We start from the raw sequence: 6,843 nt of genomic DNA on the forward strand, positions 1-6,843 counted from the left end.
GGAGATAAATGGAAATGCACAGTAAAATGGAAAAAGGTTTTCTTTTTTTTTTTTTTTGAAAAAGGTTTTCTTAATAAAATGAAATTTTTAATCTAGATTACCTCTAAAATTCCTTTAAACTTTACATTTCTCTGATAGGACTTCTATTTTAAAATGGGGTTGGAGAAGTGTGTCTCTGATACAAGTTTTTCAACTTCTTGCAGAGACCACCAAGATTTAAATATAGAAATACTTCCCTTATTGTAAAAGTCTCTTTCAGAAAGCTCTTCAGCCACGGTATTAAAAAAACAACTGACATAAATCTCACGCTCCTATTTATCTTTTGCCTACTCACTTAGAAAGGCAGTAAGATGGGATAAGTGCCTATCAACCTGGAAAAAAATCCTCAAAATGGTCTTTACTCTAAATTGTTATATTTGAAATTTTTCAGTAGACTTAAATAAGTTTCATGGTTTATTAAATACTATTTTCTGTCCTATTTGAACATGTATTTGGGGTCCTGGGGGCTCTGTTGGTTAAGCGCCCAACTTTGGTTCGGGTCATGATCCCTGGGTCTTGGGATCGAGCCCTACCTCAAGCTCCATACTCAGCATGGAGTCTGTCCTTCTCTCTCGACCCCTCCCCCTGCTTGTGCACTCTCTCTCTCTCTCTCTCTTTCTCAAATAAATAAATAAATAAATAAAATCTTTTTTTTTTTTAGATTTTATTTATTTATTCATAAGAGACACACACACACAGAGAGAGAGAGAGGCAGAGACACAGGCAGAGGGAGAAGCAGGCTCCATGCAGGGACCCCTATGTGGACTCAATCCTGGGACCCCAGGATCACGCCCTGGGCTGAAGGCGGCACCAAACTGCTGGGCCATGGGGGCTGCCCAACAAATAAAATCTTTAAAAAAGAAAATGTGTTTGGGGAAAAAAACAATATTTGTAATTACTGCTCAGAAATGTTTCTTTTTAAAAATAAAGTCATACTTCTTGTGTCTTGGTCCCCTTCTGCTTCCTATCCTGCCCCTTTCCTTGGCTTCATCTATAAAAATAACTCAGACAATCTCTATTGGTCTGATGTCCTGCATTTAGGATGCCTTACAGGATTCTAGGCCCCCAAAATTATAACTCTCATAATGGCAATTACTTTCATTTCCCTTTTAATTTTCTTTGAGCCAAACTACTTTTCTTCTATGTAAAAAATGTTTTCAATATACATTTTCAATTTCTGAAAAAAAATTATTTGATGGACTAGTTTTAAAGGTATGAAGGTGACCACCAGGTACTCAAACCTGAGGGGGAATGTGTGTGTGTGTGTGTGTGTGTGTGTGTTTTGTTGTTGTTTTTTTTTTATGTTGGAAACAATATTAAAGTGGATTTCTAAAGCTCTAGGATTACATTTTTTAAAATTCTTTGCCTTTCCTAAAATTTAACGTGTTTTAACTAGTCTTATTTGCATATCATGTCCTTCCAAAGGTTCTACGGTATAGTTCTATTATGTTATTCTCAGATCCTAAAGACAAACGTTTGCTTTGTTTTATTCCAGTTCCTTATTCAATAGAAACACAAGGACTCCATTGTTCAAATTTGCATGCTTCATAAAAATATGTATTTCTGCAAATTATACTTACAAAGCTTGGCATTTCCAGATATATCTCATTAACTACTACACTAATTAGGGATTATAAAAAAAAGCATATCTCTAATTTTGCGATGTGGGAAAACTTATACAATATGCTCCCTCCTCCAAGCTCCACTGAATGATTTTTGTATTAATGAAAATTGGTGAAAGGGACATTGAGGGTAGTTTTTATTTTGGATGAATCTTGTTAGAAAGAGGATATATTCGTTAATTGTTTAAATATTTATTGAGTATCCACTATGCCAGTCTCAGTATTATGCCCCCCCCCCATATGCTTGAAGCATGCATGAGAAAAATGGGAGATTCCCTTAGTAAAGGAGGGAGAAGCCATGACCGTGCAAGCCAACCCTGAGTTCTCTATCCTTTCTTATACCACCTACCAACTGACAGAAGGATCTACTCTTAAACTGCCTTGCATTGGACCCACTACCTAGCCATCCAATTCTCTGAGTCCCTGGATATCACTTAGACCTCCACCATGAATGGGTCAGATGGGACTATACATCACAATTGTCCTGGGGACAGATTTATTTCATGATTGTTAACAAGTTTTAATTTTTTAATTTTTTAAATTTAATTTTTTTTTAAATTTTAAGATTTTATTTATTTACTCATGAGAGACACACAAAGAGAAGCAGAAACATAGGCAGAGGGAGAAGCAGGCTCCCCATGGGGACCTTCATATGGGGATGTATCCCAGGATCCCAGGATCATGACCTGAGCCAAAGGCAAACTCAGGAGCCACCCAGGTGCCCTTGTTAACAGGTTTTTAAATAATGATCTGCAGCAGAGCCATTTTAATCTCTGTGAAAGAAGAAACAAAGCAAAACAGGAAACATTACCACCACACAGGTATGTTTGTTCTATCCTTCCACAGCAGGAAATTCAGATATCTTGCAGAAAGTAACACTCTCATATAAAGAATGGGGCAGTGACTTGTTTGGATGATGAGAAACCAGACAGACCTCAGATTTGCAACCACATACCAGGAGGCCCAGTATATCTAAGGCAAACACAGTGCCTTAAAGGAACAAATAATGGTGCTTTCCATCTGTGATAATAAAGAAATACTGAAGTTCCAGTTTCCTTGATACTTTATTACATTTGGTCTTCTTAAAAAATGAATATAGCACATTATTTCATATAAAAGAAAGGATAGATTATGGTAGATAAGACATATCTTGAAATATCCTCTCACTACCAGAAACCTGGAAATGCTAGGAAAAATGTACAACGAATACCTCCCCATCCAATTTAAATGTATACTTAAGATCAAAAAAAGAGAGGAAAGAAAATGGTCAAGGAAAAACAGAGAATCCTAAACCAGAGGATTTAACATATAGTTGAGCTCAGCATTTGCTAATATCAGTTAGCAAATATCAGAGGGCTGGTTTTTAGTTCTTTCCAAGTCAGAAAAAGAGCTCTTGGGCTGTACTAGGTAGCAATAATTTAAATTTATTCTATCTGTGTGGTCCAGGAACCACTCCCCCTCCTTCCCCATGCCAATAAGCCAAGAAAATAACAAAGTAGTACTGGGTTGAAGTGGTTGGGTTGCCTGACAAAGCCAATGCACATCTTCTTCTAAGGAGTGTACCCTCAACCTTGTTCTCAGAGGGTTCCACAGATGAACAACATGAATGTACAATAAAGCTGAAAGACATGTCCCAGTTCAAATTAAACAACTTGAGCTGTCTTCTCTTTTCCAGGAAAAGAACATCACTTTTCTACTTACCAATGTTGCCTTAAATACACTTACAAGGATGTGGGAAAGTGAAAATGAGATTTTAACTATTCCCCTAGAATCTATTTGGTTAAGACAGAAAACGACAAACCGCTAAGTGCTCAGGAGAAAATGGAAACCAAGTAGGGCTGCTGCTCCTTTTCAATTACACGCAAGAGATCAGAAACCTGAAAGCATTACTGATTTCCTGGGAAAGCCAAAAGAATGGATTTAGAGCCACTCACCGCCAAGTGGAGAAGCTATAATGATTGGGAATTAGTGACTGGACTTTATAGACTGGAGGAACCACAACTGTAATAAAAGCATCTTTAGAGCAATTCATTTGAACAAATGCAGACAAAATTGGTAGCTAGTTTTAACAGTTATTTAAGTGCATTTTTGTGCTGGCAGCAGTGTGGGGTGCTCAGTAATCTGTTTCTAATTTATGTTGTCACTATGTTTCTGGTTTACAAAAGGCAAAAGCCAAAGTTAGATTGTTTTTAGGTGGCAGCAAGCCCAAGAAGACAAAAGGAGGGGATGAGTCAAGTCTGGGTTGCAGAGTGTTCGATCACACTCTAAGATATGGACCTTGAGTCCAAAAGAGGTTGCTTTGCAAAGATACGATACGGGAAGGAAATGCAGGCTGAAGGGACAGAGTGGAAAGGCTAAGGAGGGTCAGATCCAGAGTTCAAGAAAAGCAGGGGCGACTTCCATTATTTGATGCAAAGGATGGATGTGGAACATGGGGAAATGCACTAGATGGATATCTCAGGATCTGGGAAAGGCAATTGGGCCCCCACAAAAGACAGATCATGCCTATCTGCTCCCTCCAGGAGAAGGGTGATATCTCTTACTTGATGATAAAACGAAGAGTCTGGTTTTAAAAAAATGCAAAACTAGTACTTTGAGTGGTTTCTTAAAGCAAGGTGGTATCTACAAACAGCACAGAACTCAAATGTTCCTTAACTTTTTATTAAAAACTCTGTATCGTTGTAAATAAAAACTCGAGTAACATATTTTTAAAAAATTCTTTAAGGAATGTAGAGCTAGAATAATTGCTTTTTTAAAAAACCTTCTGTTAAAGACTAAGGAGGCAACATCTGACATATTCACAGCACACGTGGTCTTTAACAGATTGTTCCGGTATATATTTCTTGGCTTTTTTTCTCCTCTTAAATCTGTAAGCAGAAACTAGCATTTTCATACTGTACTTCAGTCTGAAGCACCATAGTAAATGTTTTCGTAATTTGTTATCTAAGTAATTTTCAGTTTATTTAAAGGGTACAAAAATTTATTCTGATTTAGTTCACTTAAGTATCAGATGTACAGAGCCAGAAATAGTTCCTGAACACCATTATAAAATCTAGTTTGAAAGGAAATTCACTTCTGCAAGTGGGTAGAAAGTAAAACTATAAAGTCTGTGCTTCCATCTAAATAGAAAACTCTCCACAGGAGTTAAAGTAGTAGCTATTGGTCCCAGTGCAGATATTTGTACTTATGGACACATCAGATTGTCTCCCCTACGTGGGAATGAAGAACATTGGCACAAACTGCTGCCTATTGGATACATTTAACTGAAGAACTCACCAGTGTCTATGAGTGAATTTACCAGTGGTTTGCTTCTAGAATATATTTTAAAGTATTATATAATAATTATATATTAAATATTTTATTATGATGTTAAAGTGTTATATGTTAGTTATATATTTTAAGTACTGTATTATTAAAATATATAGAATATATTAACAAGTTCATAGGATACTGTGAACAAATGGCAACAACTCTAGAAGCTAACAGGATGCACTGTGAATATCTGATTTCTTAAACCACCACCAATAATGAATTTCTAACGGTTCATTCATGTAAAGAAGTTCATGGAGAATTTTAACCATACAAAATGAGTAAATATATTTTTAACTTTGCACATTTGAACTTGTGTTACTTCGGTCTTAGTTGGGCCGAAACAGAGTAAAAACGCACAAGAGTAAATAGATCACAGTTCATCAAAGACCACCTTTTACAGGAAAGGGCTTTCCCACACTGCACCAGTGAAAGCCCCTTGATCCTGTTACCAGCCCTTCCCTGGCATCTCTGAATCTGTCGGGTCCACCTGCGTACTGAGGATTACATCACTCTGACCCCATTAATTCCTAGCCCGCCTTTTCCCAGAGAAGCCAGAAAAGCTTAGATATCTGCCACAAACATCTTGTTCTGGAACTCTTCTAGGACTGCCTTTTGCCCAACTATTGTGTGACTCTTCACTCTGTGGCTTTTTTGCTCTTCAGCCCTGTTGATACCCAATTGTCACTCTGTAAAAGATGCTCATGTTTTATTCTGTTCAGCAATCTTTCCACTGGCACGCTTACCGGGGGTGACTTTCAGAATCGTCCCTCCAGCTCCTTGTGCCCAAACCAAGAGAAAGAGGAAACATCCCTGAATCTCAGGCACAAATGCACACAATGCCCAGAGAAACTCCCAAATGTCCCGACATAGGAAAGGAATTGGAGAACTAGAAGTCAATGAAAATGACCTCTATCAGCAAACAACCAACCTAGATCTTTCACAACTACTCCAAACCTCGCCCCCCACTTCCTTCAGCATTGCTGTATCTACTTAGCTTCTGATTCTCTGAAGCTTGTCTGCCTTTTCTCATCCCAGACTTGGCCTCTAGATTTGATAGATTCAATTTCTCTGGGTTTGGATCTCAAAATCATGAAATACAAGTAAAAATAATCTACCTCATTAGGCTCTTAAATACTTTTAGAAATACTCTACCAACCATATTCTGATCCCCTTTCCTGCTGTCTTATTCTAGCTTTTCTTAATTCCCACCACTCTGTTTCTCTCTCTGTCTCTATATGTGTGTGTGAGACACACACACACACACACACACACACACACACACAGAAGTTAGATTAGACATAGGACGAGGGTATTAATCTCACCATACTCTGCATTCATTAATCCTCATCTGGAGCTCTGTGTTCAGTTCAGATTTGAACAGGTATATTAACTGAAGAAGAGTGGTGAATCCAGCAATCATCCTATGAGGATCAACTGAAGGAACTAGAAAGGTTTAACTAGAAAGGACACCTCTTTAGAACCTTCAGTTATTACAAGACTTAGGAATTTGACTAATCTAAACAGATTGATTTTAATAGTTCTCAAGAATTTAATAACAAGTACTTGCAGGCTTAGCTTGCTCCTTGATATTCAGTTCTCTGTTTTGTAAAAGGCAGTTTTTACTTTAAGCTAAACTAGAAAAAATTTTCTAGAACCAGGAAAATTGATTATTTGGGGAAAAAAATTTAATATTACATTGAAAATTTCATGGAGCTACTGCTTCCAATCATCTGATCACTTTAGATGGGCTGATAGTGTTAGATAAAACCTCTATATCAGCAATGTGTTGGAGTCTCACAGCACTACTTTACATATTCAACAAAACCTCTCTTTGCATAGATACGTGTGTAAAAACAGAACATTCATAGAG

The sequence above is a fragment of the Canis aureus genome, chromosome 38 (genome assembly GCF_053574225.1).
Source record: "Canis aureus isolate CA01 chromosome 38, VMU_Caureus_v.1.0, whole genome shotgun sequence".
Classification (NCBI taxonomy): domain Eukaryota; kingdom Metazoa; phylum Chordata; class Mammalia; order Carnivora; family Canidae; genus Canis; species Canis aureus.